The sequence below is a fragment of the Mauremys mutica genome, chromosome 7, assembly GCF_020497125.1.
Source record: "Mauremys mutica isolate MM-2020 ecotype Southern chromosome 7, ASM2049712v1, whole genome shotgun sequence".
Classification (NCBI taxonomy): Eukaryota; Metazoa; Chordata; order Testudines; family Geoemydidae; genus Mauremys; species Mauremys mutica.
In genome coordinates, this window is record NC_059078.1 from 104464179 (window position 1) to 104481423 (window position 17245).

Below are 17245 nucleotides of genomic sequence, written 5' to 3' on the forward strand. Positions count from 1 at the left end.
GGTGTCACTTGATTGCTTTTGAAAAGAAGAGGGGGGAATATCCCTAAATTTCTAGCTATCATGGCTGTAAGGAAAAGCTTGAAAACCTGCCTTGAATATGATCAGTACAGTGATCTCCGTCTGAGTCTGGAGAGACTGCCTGAAAGGTGTGAACAGCCCCATTCATCTGAAGTTAAAGCTGCCAACATTACCCCAACAAAGGCCTTTGTGAAAGGAATAAGGGGGGTAGCCCACCCACCCAAACACCCTGCTGGAGTTAGTACTGAGGATATACTGCATACATACCCTCTGCTGCCACCCCTGCCTTTGTGAGAGGAGGGAGATGAGATTCCTTCTGCTCTTGAGAGGAGGCAGCGGTCACTGCTGCCACTTTTGGGGTAGACAGTCATTCTGCTGTCCTAAGCACCACCTTTTCATGGTATGCTTAGGATCCCAGACTGCCTCTTCTGGTCTTTGATTTACCTAGGTAACAGAAACAATAGGGAGTTAATTGCCTAGAAAAAGAAAATTTACAGTCTCCAAAGTGCTTTCCTGCTGAATGACTGCTAATGGCTTTATATCTGTGACTCAGTAAGGTAAATGCTCGCCCCTCCGTCCCCGCCCTGCCAACCAGTGGACTATCTGAAAATACAAGAAAGATAAAAGGTTTTGTATTAGATAATCGGATGATGGTAAAATGCAGCAGAAGAAAAAATAGGTGTATTTCCTTAGTTAACATCTGTGCATCCATTAGATACATAATCTGTTTTCTCATTAGCTGTTACCTTGGCAAAGCAATGCTATTGATAGTAAGTCAAGTGATCAAGCTGAAAAGTCATATATTTATCTTCTTTAGGGCACAAATCAGACCTGCGTTTGTAATATAGTCGTTTGGAGATATAAATGTTCCTATTCTGACACCTAGTGTTGAAGAACATTTTTACATGTAAGTGTTTAGTTTTGTGCCTGGCTCAGTTACTGTGGTATGCAGTACTCTCTTGTGGACATCCTGCAGTACTGCGCACTGATGAACAAATACCCAGGCTTTACAAATGGAGAAAAGAAAGGATAGTTAGAACTTTCTTTCTCTCATAAGCCCATATCTTACAAACCACCAGGAAGGCTGTTTACCATTTGATGTGTATGTACAATTTCTATGGTTTAATGAGCACAATGGGAGCATAGACACCAATATTCTTATCTTTCTGTAGACAGAACTAATTTTTCTTTCAGAACAGTGAATTTAAAGCACTGATAATCCTGAAGCATATTCTTAATCTTTCAACACACACATACACACCATGAGGTAGCAGTAGAAACACCCATCAAATGATGTAACCAGTAGTTACTTCTAAAGACTTAATATTTCCTCTGTGTGGACATTATTGCTACATTTACATTATTGTCATAAATCTGCAACTACTCCTAGCAATTAGACATTGGTCAAATTACTTTTTGGAACCTAGCAATGAAACGCTTTAAAAAAAAAAAAAAAGACAACCATGAAGTTTGTTGCCAACTCTGAAGTGTTGCTAAAAGTACTAAACTTAGTTAATCCTAACCTAGAAATACTTCATGATAGTGAAAAGCCACTACTGGCTATAGTTCAGAACGATGCCACGCTCTTAAAAAGAGAAGGCAGAGGTTGAAAAAAATGTTCATCTCAAGAAACCATCTAGTTTCTTTGCAAAATACCTATTTTCTAGTCTCCCTTTCCTAGAAAAGATCAGTGTGAAACCAGTAGTGAGCCAGTGCATTAGATATCAACCAATGAGGCTCCAGACTGGCAAAGCAAGGAGAAGGCTTTAGTCCTGGTGGTCTCTCTTCAGTGGACTGAGGTCACATATCCTGTTTATTCTGCTAGAGCAGTTAGATCTTTCTGCAGTCTGAGGCTTGGTCTACCCGACCAATTTATGTCGGTATAAGTACATCACTCAGAGGTGTGAAAAATCCACACCCCTGAGTAAGCAGTTATACCAGTCGAGCTCCCTATGTAGACAGTGCTATGTCGACAAGAGGGCTTCTCCCTTCAACATAGCTACTGCCTCTCAGGGAGGTCGATTATCTACCTCCACTATCTATGCCAATGGAAGCTCTCCTGTCAGCGTATACAGCGTCTTCATTAAGCGCTACAATGGCATAGATGTACCATTGCAGCCGCATCACTTCAGCACTTTTAAGTGTTGACAAGCTCTCAGATGCTAACATACATGGCAGGAGTGGCAAATTCTGTTTTAAATGGTTCATCTCCTTCCTGCAAGAGTTTCCAAATCTTGTGCCCACAATTCAAGAAGGATGTTGATATACTGGAGAGGGTTGAGAGAAGAACCACTAGAATGATTAAAGGATTAGAAAACATTCTTCATAGTGATAGATTCAAAGAGCTCAATCTACTTAGCTTAACTAAGTGAAGGTTAAGGGATGATGATTATAGTGTATAAGTATCTACCGGGGGAAGAAATATTTAGTAATGGGGTCTTCAATCTAGCAGAGGAAGATATAACAGGATCCAAGGGGTGGAAACCAAAGCTAGACAAATTCAGACTGGAAATACAGTGTAAATTTTTAAGTGAGAGAGTAATTAACCCCTTGGAGCTAAGGGTCATGGAAGATTCTCCATCACTGATGATTTTTTAAATTACGATTGGATGTTTTCCTAAAAGCTATGCTCTAAACATTATTTTAGGAAAGTTTGTGGGTCAGACTAGATTATCACAATGGTCACCCTTCTGGCCTTTGAATCTATGAATTGCAGAGGGCAGTGATGGACTCAATGTTTACATGAAGTTTCTGGAGGAAACGCTATGAGGATATGCTGCTGGTACTCAGCTCTGTGTCTTCTCTTCATCATTCCAAGATTTGGGCACCTCCATCCACTTCCAGTCTGTAGAAGAGATTGGGACCTGGATAAAAGCCAGTTGGTTTAAGGTCAGGAATAAGATGGGAGTGCTGCTCAATGACTTGGAGAAGCATTTTGAGGAAGTGGAGAAGTCTTTTAACAATTCCCTAAAGGAAGGACATCTGTCTACCTACTGTCAAGGATCACAAGCTCAGATCCTGCTAGACTCCTTTGCTACTCATGGATTTCTACATAACAGTTTCCAGAAGTGCCTTTACTCATTTTACTCCAACCTGTGCCTGGTTCCATGGCTATTGAAAGTAGACTCTACCTGAAACTAAGAGTTTAAAGACTGAAGACTCACACCACTCAGACTGCAGCTGTCCATCTTAAGAACAAGATGGGCCAATAAAAGATTATACTTGTTCTCTGCCCCCAGCAATGACAGCTACTGAATTCCCAAATTAGATTCGGGTGCTGGGTACCATCCATAAACCCCTAAATGATCAAGGAACCAGCTACCCCTTTCGTTCTGACCTGACTTGACTACTTTATTTATCCAGAGCACATAGGCTAACTGTCCCAAACTGTGATGCTCAAGTGAGCACATCATTTTTGGCAGTGATTCCTTACCTCTGGAATTTCTTCTAAATCAGAAATAGATCTAAGCATCAATGAAGTCAATAGGATTACTTGTATCCTTATACAAATATTGCTCTCTAGTATAACTAGGGCAGTGTCACCAACTGCCTGAAACAGAGGAACAAAGCGGGTGAGGTAATATCTTTTATTGGGCCAACTTCTGCTGGTGAGAGAGACAAACTTTTGAGGTTATACAGAGCTCTTATTCAGGTCTGGGGAATGTACTCAGAACATTGGCGCTGACTTTCCCTCTTTCCCCTGGATGTTCGACCCCTCCTCTGCCCCTGGCCCTGTCCCCAGTCCACCCTGTCCATGAGGCCCCGTCCCTGCCCCACCTCTTCCAACCCCTTCCCCATAGTCCCCGTCCCAACTCTGCCCCCTCCCTGCCAATATTTCAACTCCTTCCCCAAATCCCTGCCCTGGCCCTGCTTCTTCCCTGTCTCCTCCCCTGAGCGTGCCACATTCCCACTCCTCTCCCCACCCGAAGCATGCTAACACTGCCAAACAGCTGTTAGGTGGCAGCCAAGCAGGAAACGCTGGGAGGTAGGCAGAGGAACGGGTACATGGCATGTTTGGAGGGGAGGAGGAGGTGGGGCGGGGGAGAGGGGAACTTGGCTGCTGGTGGGTGCAGAGCACCCACTAATTTTTCCAGGACTGGAGCACCCATGGAAAAAAATAAGCAGTTTCTTCGCACCCACCAGCAGCAAAGTTCACCTCTCTCCCCACACCACTCCCACACACCTGCAGCCCCCGCCAATCAATTCCTCTCCCTCTCTCCCAGCACCTCCTACATGCCATAGAACAGCTGTTCAATGGCATGCAGGAGGCATTGGGAGGGAAGGGGAGGAGTGGGGACGGGGAACGTTCAGGTGAAGGGGTGGAAAGAGGCAAGGGTGAAGCGGGGGCAGGAAGAGGCGGGGCAGAAGGTGGGGCCTTCGGGGTGGGGAGGAGTGGGGGCAGGTGAGGGTGGGGCCTGGGGCAGAGCACGGGTTGAGCACCCATGGGGAAAATTAGAAGCCGTCCCCTATGGATACTACCTCACCCACCTTGTCTCTCTAATATCCTGCTGGGACTGACATGGCTATACCACTGCATACATTATACAGAGGAAGCATTTTTTCCTTTTATCTAAGACATGCAAAGTGCATCAAAATACTATGGTGGTGAGCACCCTCTAAGTGCGTGTTAGAAATAGTCAGCTTAAATCTTATTTGTTTTATAAGCTGACCAAAGCATGTGAATTCCTATTCCACCCTTAGTGACATTAAAAACTTTGATTGTCGTGTTACAGATCTCAGTGAAACAGGTTACTAGGTTTTACAACATGAAGATTTTTTTTCTCCCTCTAAAATGCTGCATAGTCAGAAAACCTTACTTAGAGGTGGCATAATAAAAGGAGGGTTGGTTTTTTTTAAATGGGTGAAATTGCTCCAAATTTAAAACATTTGTAGAAAAAATATGTTGGGAGAGAAACAGATAAGAGCTTTGCCATTTTTGCCACCTCGCCATCCTAATGGTCTTTTAATTAGTCTGCTTTGCCTGCCAAAACTTTGTGTTTCCTGAATGACTGATTATAATGGCAGTACATTTGAGATTTTGATGACCACAGGAATGAAGACAAGAGATTCCAATGAACTAATGTCAACAGAAGTGATTATACTATTTACTGTGTTTGAGTGAAGTTTATGTGGGGGGACAGGACTGGAAAAGAGTAAGTTAAAAGAAAGGCTCTTTAAAATAGACTTGGAATCCATCTTATAATTGCTCATTCAGTAACATAATAGCTGTTTTCCTAAACTCATTGCCGAGAGAAACTTTCCACTCTGATCTTGAAAACCATTTTATTTCTGAAACAAGCCATTTCCAACTGATATTGATCATGTAAGGGCATAAAATAGAGACTGTCTCATTTCTTAACACATGAACAGTCCTGCAAGAGGACCTTTGTCCTCCTCCCAGATAGACACAGGAAAAGAGAGGAAAAGGAAAAGTCAAGCTTGAGCGAACATCATAGTTTGTGCAAAATATAATCCAGAACCCACACAAAGACAGAATAAGTGAGTGTTCTCTATGGGGCTCTTGATAATTGAATTTGGGAGACAAATTAAGATAAATTAAATTAAGAAATATGTAAAAATGTATTTGAAAATTAGATGTAAAAAAAAATCAGTCTTAAATTGACATTCATCTTCTTGCAAGTACATAGATTAGTATATTCTTTTGGCCGTAACGAGTCATTCAGTATCCTAAACAAACAGTTCAAGTTAGGTGAAGTATTCTGTAACAATACAAATAATCTTTGTAGATTAAAGATTGTGGGATAGCTCTGGCATTTATAGGCTTTAGCACGCAACATAACTAAGGCCTGGTCTACACTAGGCGTTTAAATCGGTTTTAGGAGCCTAAAACCGATTTAACGCCACCCTCGTCATGGGCGGCTGATGGTACAAAATGATGGAAATCCATCCTCATCATCAGCATAAGCTGATTGTGCAAAAAGATGGAAATCCATCCTCATCATCAGCCTCAGCTGATGGTACAAAAGGACTGGTAACCGTCCTCGTCATCAGCCTATTGGCCCTAATTTTTTCTGGTGGATGGATGGTGCAATATGGCTGGTAACCATCCTCATCATAGCAACAGGGGGCTGAGCTCCATCAGCCCCCACCCTTCATGTGTAAAGAAAAGATTCAGTTGCCCCTGGACTAGCAGTGGGATGCTGGGCTTCTCTCCTACACACTGCTTAATGTCCTGTCTGGACTATCATAGCAGCTAATTTGTTTAGGATTAATACCAACACTTCACTGAATGTATAGATGTAAGAGCCCTGCTTTACATTTAATGCTATTCGGTGCCTTCTAATGCTGAGCATCATTTACAATTGCTCGTGTAATATTGTGATTAGTTATAAAAGCCAATGTTTAGCATTAATATTAAGCACAAATACAGAGGTTTGTAAAATCAATTGGATTTAGGAAATTGTAACGTGGATTTACTGTAATCTTAGTTTTCTCCATATGCACATATCTGAGCTTAATAAAGTCTCACACTGCCCATAAACTCTTGGCTATAACTGTACATTAACCAAATTCTTGCTGCTGAACAGTTTGGATCAATTTTCACTGAAACAACAGCATTTGAACAGTTTAACACCAATCATTTTAATCATTTTCATTTTTTAGTTCCCTCTAAAAATCCACGTCAGTAAAATTAATTACCTGAAAATTACATAAATGCTGATGTACATTTTCAGTGCAGACCAGCGCTCTGTGAATGAGACACTGAGCTACGTAAGTCAAAGGGCAGACTTCACCAACTGTTCACTGGAATGGACTACATGCAGAAGTCCGTTCCACACAAATAACCTACTACATGCAGAACACAAATAAGACTAACTGCATAATCAGATTTATCAACAGTGTAATGTTGGAAACTTTTAACTGACATGCACTTCAACAGAAATTTGTATTTGCAGATATATAAAACAATGAATTCAAAAGCTGTATCAAGTCTACACTATACAGTGATGGCCCTTAAAAATTAATTACTTTATAGTTATCTCATGGTATCCAAGAATTTCCTATAAAAGGGGCTTGCGAACGGGGGCTGCTAACAGGGAGTTTCGCAAGGGAGGTCTCCAGGTGAAGGAGGATCAAATACAGCACCTTTGGGGTAAGTGGCTGTCTGTAGTGTGTGTGTGTTTGGGGGTTACTTGCTGTGTGCTGAGCTTGTGTTTGTGTCTGCTTGGTTGGTTGATTGAAGGACCGTGTGCTGTGGCTAACAGTTGGAAGCTGTGAGCTTCAAAGTAAGATTTGAAAGTTAGAAGCCTCTGTTAATTGGCTGAGCCTTAGTCAGTGGGCAGGGCTATCAAGAAGGCCAGGGCTTTATAAAGCAGTGTGCAAGCGACCAGGGAGCTTTGCGAATAGGGGCTACTAACAGGGAGTTTCGCAAGGGGAGTGGGAAGAGGGCAAGGATCACTTGCTATTCTTTAAAACCTGTAAATTAAACTACATTCCAAACTTCTTGATTTAAACAAAACTCTTTCATTAACTAGGTAGCTGGAGGCGACAATGCAGGCAGAAGCCCAGCAGTAGAGTGGGGGCTATCCAGTTTATTGTGCTGAGTGCAGCATGTATGATTACCTGCCCTGTGGGTGAGTGGTGTATGTGTGCATTTGTTGCAAGGAGCTCCTGGCCCTCAGAGACCGCGTACGGGCTTTGGAGGCCAGGGTGGCGGAACTGGAGGAGCTAAGGGAGGCAGAGAGGTATGTTGATGAGGCTTTCCGAGATACTGTAGAATTGTCCCACCTCCGGTAGGAAGGAAGAAAGAAGCCTGCTAAACAACCAGTGGGGCCCCTGGATGATCAAGATACAAAAGGAGTGCTTAAAGACGATAAAGTCATTGCGGAGAAACTAAATGAATTCTTTGCTTCAGTCTTCACAGCTGAGGATGTTAGGGAGATTCCTAAACCTGAGCTGGCTTTCGTAGGTGACAAATCTGAGGAACTGTCACAGATTGAAGTGTCACTAAAGGAGGTTTTGGAATTAATTGATAAACTTAACATTAACAAGTCACCGGGACCAGATGGCATTCACCCAAGAGTTCCGAAAGAACTCAAATGTGAAGTTGCGGAACTATTAACTATGGTTTGTAACCTGTCCTTTAAATCGGCTTCTGTATCCAATGACTGGAAGATAGCTAATGTAACGCCAATATTTAAAAAGGGCTCTAGAGGTGATCCTGGCAATTACAGGCCGATAAGTCTAATGTCAGCACTGGGCAAATTAGTTGAAACAATAATAAAGAATAAAATTGTCAGACACATAGAAGAACATAAATTGTTGGGCAAAAGTCAACATGGTTTCTGTGAAGGGAAATCGTGTCTTACTAATCTATTAGAGTTCTTTGAAGGGGTTAATAAACATGTGGACAAAGGGGATCCAGTGGGCATAATATACTTAGATTTCCAGAAAGCCTTTGACAAGGTTCCTCACCAAAGGCTCTTACGTAAATTAAGTTGTCATGGGATAAAAGGGAAAGTCCTTTCATGGATTGAGAACTGGTTAAAAGACAGGGAACAAAGGCTAGGAATAAATGGTAAATTCTCAGAATGGAGAGGGGTAACTAGTGGCGTTTTCCAAGGGTCAGTCCTAAGACCAATCCTATTCAACTTATTCATAAATGATCTGGAGAAAAGGATAAAAAGTGAGGTGGCAAAGTTTGCAGATGATACTAAACTGCTCAAGATAATTAAGACCAAAGCAGACTGAAGAACTTCAAAAAGTTCTCACAAAACTAAGTGATTGGGCAACAAAATGGCAAATGAAATTTAATGTGGATAAATGTAAAGTAATGCACATTGAAAAAAATAACCCTAACTATACATACAATATGATGGGGGCTAATTTAGCTACAACGAATCAGGAAATAGATCTTGGAGTCATCGTGGATAGTTCTCTGAAGACATCTACACAGTGTGCAGAAGCGGTCAAAAAAGCAAACAGGATGTTAGGAATCATTAAAAAAGGGATAGAGAATAAGACGGAGAATATATTATTGCCTTTATATAAATCAATGGTATACGCACATCTTGAATACTGCATACAGATGTGGTCTCCTCATCTCAAAAAAGATATACTGGCATTAGAAAAGGTTCAGAGAAGGGCAACTAAAATGATTAGGAGTTTGGAACAGGTCCCATTGAGGAGAGATTAAAGAGGCTAGGACTTTTCAGCTTGGAAAAGAGGAGACTAAGGGGGGATATGATAGAGGTGTATTAAATCATGAGTGATGTGGAGAAAGTAGATAAGGAAAAGTTATTTACTTATTCCCATAACACAAGAACTAAGGGCCACCAAATGAAATTAATGGGCAACAGGTTTAAAACAAATAAAAGGAAGTTCTTCTTCACGCAGCGCACAGTCAACTCATGGAACTCGTTGCCTGAGGAGGTTGTGAAGACTAGGACTATAACAGCATTTAAAAGAGAACTGGATAAATACATGGAGGTTAAGTCCATTAATTGCTACTAGCCAGGATGGGTAAGGAATGGCATCCCTAGCCTCTGTTTGTCAGAGGGTGGAGATGGATGGCAGGAGATGACTTGATCGTTACCTGTTAGGTTCACTCCCTCTGGGGCACCTGGCATTAGCCACTGTTGGTAGACAGGATACTGGGCTAGATGGACCTTTGGTCTCACCCAGTATGGCCATTCTTATGTTCTTATGAAGAGTATAGCGAATACCTAGGAAATATTGATATGTTGCTTAGTTATGTATAGCTGATGTGCACTGGTAAATTATCTATCAGTAATTCACCACTACTGCAGCAGGATCAACTGCGGTAGCAATGGTGGAGGCTAAGAGTAGAGAGGGTTCAGATGTTTTTACTGCCCTCTCATGTGGAACACAGTTACTGTTTAAAATAGCACTCCACTTTATAATAGTTCAGAAAGTGAAGGATGTAATTGAAACTGTTCAGTTGACAGTGGGAAATTCCAAGTTAACGGAATACAATTACATAAGTTTGATTTGACCCAAACACCATAATCAAACTATTCGCTGCTTGTAAAAAAAAATATATTAGGGCAGCTTTAGTGACAAATGTTGAAGACCTCGCTTTCGGTCCCATCAAGAAGACTGCACCTCCAGCAACTTGGTGCTGCACAAAGGAAAGAGACATTGAGGTTTTCTTTGCAATTAAACATACATAGTTGGCCTAGGTCAGCTGACTTGGGCTCACAAGGCTTGGGTTGCGAGGCTGTAAAATTGCTGTGTAGACATTTATTTTAAAAGCCTCTCTAATCGCCCTGAGCATTTCACAGTCTTGGAGCCTGAATTCTGGGCCTCTGTGAGGGAAGAGGGTCCCAGAGCCCAGGCTCCTTCTTGACCCCAAATGTCTACACAGCAATTTTTAGCCCCACAGCAACAGTCCTGAGAGCCCAAGTCGGCTGATCTGGGCCAACCACAGATCTTTTATTCTAGTGTAGATGTACCTTAGGTGTCTCTCACGTCAATGTTGACAATCAGGCCTGACACTGATTAGCTTTGGAGATCTGGCATAATTACCACACAAGTTGATATTGCCAGTCTTCCCAGCAAACGAATGTTCTGCAGAAAGTCAGACCAATTTTGTCCATTATTTGCACTGAAAGGCTAATTTAAGCATCTGAAAACAACATGACAAAGGAAATCCAGGTTGAACCTCTCTAGTCCAGCACCCTTGGGACCTGACTGGTGCCGAACCAGAGAATTTGCCAAACCATAGGAGATCAGTATTGTAGTGAGCGGGTCCCTTTTTATTTTTATCTTGCAGAGGCAAATAAATGGAACAGCGCTTGCAATGCAGCCTAGCCAAGGCTTACCGGCTCTTCATAACAAAGTGTTAGTGTTGTTACACAATTTTACTGTATTGGCACAAGGAAATAAGTAGATAAAGCATAAAAAACATAAAATAAAATCATGCCGGACCATGGATGTTGCCACACCAGAAAGAGCCGGACTAGAGAGGTTGTACCTGTATGTGGTTGGTTGCTGACTTCTACAAGTATTTACATATGTAGGGATGTTTGGAGAATATCAAATAAGAACCTATGACTCTGACTAGGGAAACAAATGGCAGTTTTTTCAATATTTCCTACCTATTTCTTGCTGCTGCTGAAATATTTTTAAACACAAGTATTGTTTGTCCTTTTCATTATGCGTAAAACCTAAACTTGTAGTAAAAGCACTCTATTCTCATGACAGAATATTTCATTCCCACATGAAAGGCTCTATTTTAAATGTCAGGTATTGCTGCAAGGCAGAACCAGTGTGTGTGCTGCACCCCTCTGCTGAAAGGAGTCCAGAAGAGATTTTTGCCATTTGGATAAAGTTGCTTTCATGCACATTTCAAACAGTTATGTGGAATTCACTTTTTTACCCACTTGGGATTTTAGGCCAACTACACTTGCACAGCATACAGTTTTCTACCACAGAGATGGCACTGTTAGATTGATGGGGAATGTGTGTCCAACTTGATCATCACAGTTCATATCCATGCTGATACTTCTGACAACGAAGCAGCTTCTACATCCTCTGATGCCACTGATACTGTAGAATACACTAAATTCCATGATGGTTGAAGCACAGTGATTTTTCAGATAAGGTGAGTACTGTCAATCATGCTCTTCTCATCCACACCAAAACACTACACTGAAATACAGTTGCAAGAGGGCAATAAACACTACCAGAATTAAATTCAAACCCTTAAGCTGCATATCTGCACTGACATTCCATAAGAGGCGCAAGGATGAGTCAGGCTTGTTAACTGTATTTGTTGAAGTTAAGTATACCCATTTTAAAAAATCCTTCACCCTTCCACATACGTTAGATTCCATCAACGTATCAACATTTAAGAAGGAAAAATACTTATTTCATACCGGTAATTTATATCTATTGTTTCATTGTAATTATTCAAAACATTAAATGTGCAAATCCATGGTGACACCTAAAGTCCTTCATTTTCTCCTCCCATGCCTCATCCTCCAAATTACAATATCCTCACTGTAGGAACCACCAGATAGCTAGTCAACACTTTTCAATGCTTCCACTATAAATAAGATCAGGCTACAGCCGTATAGTTATAGAGGGCCCAATTTCATTGACTTCATGAGGATTTGGATTGAGCCATATATTAATTATATGGTTAGAAGTAGAATGTTCATAAGAGTTACTTCTGGTATTAACTATTTTTGAGATGTTTACCCATCAAACTCTATTTTGTCTGCAAATGCCTGCTCTTTGGAATTTACCAAAATTCAATGCAAACCATTTTATTTCTAAGCAATAAATACCAGAAACAGCAAAGCTTGGTTAAAATTTGCAGTAGTGTTTGGGAGACCCATTGAATTTTGTACATTACCAATTAAGTGACCAGTAAGCAAGGAGAATGAATCATGTGCTTTGTTCATGTAGTCAAGTATCAGAGGGGTAGCCGTGTTAGTCTGGTTCTGTAAAAGCAGCAAAGAATCCTTCCGAAGAAGTGGGTATTCACCCACGAAAGCTCATGCTGCAAAACGTCTGTTAGTCTATAAGGTGCCACAGGATTCTTTGCTGTTTGTTCATGTATTTTGTCAATTGTCAGTTTCAGAATATAAGAATGGCCATACTGGGTCAGACTAAAGGTCCATCTGGCCCAGTATCCTGTCTTCTGACAACAGCCAATGCCAGGTGCCCCAGAGGAACAGAACAGGGAGTCATCAAGTGATCTATCCGGTCCATTCCCAGATTCTGGCAAATGGAGGCTAAGGACACCATCCCTGTCCATCCTGGTGAATAGCCATTGATGGACCTATCCTCCATGAACTTTAGTTCTTTTCTAAATCATGTTATAGTCTTGGCCTTCACAACATCCTCTGGCAAAGAGTTCCAGAGGTTGACGAAATACTTGTGAAGAAATACTTTGTTTGTTTTAAACCTGCTGCCTATTAATTTCATTTGGTGACACCTAGCTCTTGTGTTATGAGAAGCTCTTGTGTGATGACCAGTCATAGTTTTATAGACCTCTATCATATCCCTCCTTAGTCATCTCTCTTCCACACTGAAAAGTCTGTCTTATTAATCTCTCCTCATATGGCAGCCATTCCATACCCCTAATCATTTTTTTGCCCTTTTCTGAACCTTTTCCAATTCCAATATATCTTTTTTGAGATGGGGCGACCACATCTGCATGCAGTATCAAGATGTGGACATACCATGGATTTATATAGAGGCAATATGATATTTTCTGTCTTATCTTCTATCCCTTTCTTAATGATTCCCAACATTGTTTGGTCTTTTGACTGCCACTGCACATTGAGTGGATGTTTTCAGAGAAGTATCCACAATGACTCAAGATCTTTCTTTTTGAGTGGTAACAGCTAATTTAGACCCCATCATTTTATATGGATAGGTGGGACTACGTTTTCCACTGTGCATTATTTTGCATTTATCAATATTGAATTTCATCTGCCATTTCGTTGCCCAGTTATCTAGTTTTGAGAGATCTTTTTGTAGCTCTTTGCAGTCTGCCTAGGACTTAATTATCTTGAGTAATTTTGTACCATCTGCAAATTTTGCCACCTCACTGTTTACCCCTTTTTCCAGATCATTTATGAATATGTTGAATAGGCCTGAGCCCAGTACAGATCCCTGGGAGACACCACTATTTACCTCTTTCCATTCTGAAAACTCACCATTTATTCCTATCCTTTGTATCCTATATTTAACCAGTTACCAACCCATGAAAATACCTTCCCTGTTAGCCCATGACAGCTTACTTTGCTTAAGAGCCTTTGGTGAGGGACCTTGGCAAAGGCTTTTTGAAAATCTAAGTACACTATATCCACTGGATTCCCCTTGTCCACATACTTGTTGACCCCGCTCCTCCCAAAGAATTCTAGTAGATTGGTGAGGCATGATTTCCCTTACAAAAATTATGACAACCCTTTCCCAACAAATTGTTTATCTATGCGTCTGACCATTTTGTTCTTTACTATAGTTTCAACCAGTTTGCCAGGTTTACCGGCCTGTAATTCCCAGGATCACCTCTGGAGCCCTTTTTAAAAATTGGCGTCACATTAGCTATCCTCCAGTCATTTGGTACAGAAGCTGATTTGAGTTCCTTCAAAACTCTTGGGTGAATACCATCTGGTCCTGGTGACTTATTAGTGTTTAGTTTATCAATTTGTTCTAAAACCTCCTCTAATGACACTTCAAACTGGGACAGTTTTTCAGATTTGTCACCTACAAAGAATGGCTCAGGTTTGGGAATCTCCCTCACATCTCAACCGTGAAGACAGATGCAAAGAATTAATTTAGTTTCTCCGCAATGGCCTTATCATCCTTGAGTGCTCCTTTAGCATCTCAATTGACCACTGGCCCCACTGATTGTTAGCAGGTTTCCTGCTTCTGATGTACTTTAAAGTTTTTGCTATTGAGTCTTTAGCTAGCTGTTCTTCAAATTCTTTTTTGGCCTTCCTAATTATATTTTTATACATCATTTGCCAGAGTTTATGCTCCTTTCTATTTTCCTCACTAGGATTTAACTTCCACTTTTTAAAGGATGGCTTTTTGCCTCTCACTGCTTCTTTTACTTTGTTCTTTAGCCACAATGGCACTTTCTTGGTTCTCTTACTACGTTTTTTAATTTGGGGTATACACTTAAGTTGAGCCTCTATTATGGTACCTTTAAAAAGTTTAATTTCTTTACTATTCCTCATTTTTGTGTAGACCCCTTTTCTGAAATTAAATTCTACAGTGTTGGGCTGCTACAGTGTTTTCTCCACTACAGGGATGTTATAAATGTAATTATATTGTGATCACTATTACTGAGCAGTTCAGCTATACTCACCTCTTGGACCATATCCTGTGCGCCACTAAGGACTAAATCAAGAATTGCCTCTCCTCTTGTGGGTTCCAGGACTAGCTGCTCCAAGAAAAAGTCATTTAATGTGTCAAGAAAGTTTCTCTCTGCATCACATCCTGAGGTGACATGTATCCAGTCAATATGGGGCTGATAGCTGAAATCCCCATTATTGAGATTTTTATTTTAAAAGCCTCTCTAATCGCCCTGAGCATTTCACGGTCACTACCACCATCCTGGTCAGGTGGTGGTAATATATCCTTACTGCTATATTCTTATCATTAGAGCATGAAATTACTCTATAAAGAGTCTATGGTACAGTTTGGTTAATTTAAGACTTTTACTTCCTTTGATTTTACGCTTTCTTTCACATATAGTGCCACTCCTCCAGCAACACAACCTGTTCTGTCCTTCCAATATATTTTGTACCTTGGTATTACTGTCCCATTGATTATCTTCATTCCACCAAGTTTTTGTGATGCCTATTATATCAATACCTTCATTTAATATGAGGCACTCTAGTCACCCATCTTATTATTTAGGCTCCTAGCATTGGTATATAAGCACTTTAAAAACTTGTCACTTTGTAGCTGTCTGCTATTACATGATGTACTGAATGGGACTTTTTTTCATTTGACTGTTTCTCATCAGCTCCTACCTGTATTTTATCATCTTCCATCCTCTCCTCCTTACTAGGACATAGAGAATCTCCATTAATAGATCCTCCCCTAAGGGATGTCTCTGTCCGAGCCACGTGGTCCTCCGCACCTGTCGTAGCATTTTGTAAAATGATGAAATCTTAATGTGAAAATTCAATACATCTCTTAAGTCTTTGCAGAAAAATGGGAAAAGGCCACCAATATTTTGTGCAGATTATAAGGTACACAGTTTAGTTAAGCTCTGCTGTACTGAATTTTGAAGAAAACACTAATGTTTAAAAGCACTGCAGAATAAATTGAATTCTGTATTTAATCTTGGTTTAGTTAAAGTTTCTAAAACCTAATTTGACCACAGGGATAGTACATTTTGGTATAATTTTCTTTAATGAGGTAGGCAATGATTACTAGCAAGAAATACCTAAGAGATTAATTAGAGCTTCTTTTCATGATAGGGACATGATTTCCTGTTATGAGATTAAAATTGATTTTTCAATCATAAATATACAATATTTTAAAATAATTGCCAACATAATTCCCATACTATTCATATTTTGATAGAATTAAATAGCAATCATTGTTAAGGATTTAATAATGTAAATAAATACTACTTAGACGCAGCAATAAAAATGTAAACCCATAAATGCTGCCAAGTGGTTTAGACTCAAAATTTGCCCCACCTTCTAGGTTATCAAATCAAATCCAGCCCAGGTTGATAGTGACTGAAAGTTGCTACCAGATACCATCTAATTGCCATGTGAAATGAGTTGGTGGTCTCACTTCAATTCCTAGAAGCCATAACAAAATTCACACGACCACAAGAGACAACCTTGTTAGTTTCAGCAAATCTGACAAGGATTGAACTGATCTGGATACTGAATACTTTTTCACTTGAGGAAGGGGCCTTTCAGGTCAGCATTGAGATACATCTGCCTCATCAATGTAAGGACTCCTTCATTGCCGTTGCTGTATTTTTTTCAGTGGACAAACAGAGGATTTCATTTTCCAAGACCATTTTTGAGCATTACATGCAGTACTTCTGGTTTACTAGTAAAGCTGTGCTTAGGCACATAGGCTAGTTTCCTTGACTTTTTTTCCCCTGTCCATTCAATTATGATTGAAGAAAGAAAGTATTTTGCCATTGAGTGGAAGAATTGAGACCACAGGTCTCCAAAGAAGGATTAAAACAAGAAAATAAAGAGTCCTCTAGGTACAGAGACTTAAGGGAGAAGAAGAAGAAGATGAACTGTTGAGAAATATCTCATAGGAAGGAAGTAGCTACTTTATTTCTTTCTAACAGCAGCAGCACTGAGGGTACACCAGAATAGCCTTAACTTCAAATTTACTGGCTTAAATCTCCATCTTAATTTAAATATGTTTAAAGCAAAAACCAGGATTAACCAGGCTGAAGAACATCGGAAGTTAGCAAACAATTGCTGTAGACAATGGAGATAAATAATGTACAACTGAAGCTCATTAATAATGACTTAATAGTAGTACTCTGGATAAAGGTCTCAGTACCACTTTTTCTTGTTCACTGGACATTAAAAAACAATTAGAGACACTGACAATAGGTATGCTGTCTGTCACAACATATGTTCTTCTAATGAGAGTTGTATCCCACAAACTAAGTACTGTAAAGGATTAAAATGTATCAGATAGGTGAATTGTGGGGGACAGTTTACACTAAACTGTCTAAGTAAAATGAATATACTTATATTTACATAGAGTGCAATGAAAACAAAAA

General features: G+C 40.3%; 1 long non-coding RNA gene across 1 annotated transcript in view; it reads right to left on the reverse strand.

Annotated features, from left to right (window-relative positions):
• Positions 1-509, reverse strand: part of LOC123374977 — a 30440-nt gene extending 29931 nt beyond the window's left edge. The window contains exon 1 of the long non-coding RNA XR_006581275.1: positions 286-509. This is a non-coding gene — a long non-coding RNA (uncharacterized LOC123374977). The remainder of the gene's footprint in view (positions 1-285) is intronic.
• Positions 510-17245: the final 16736 nt, after the last annotated feature.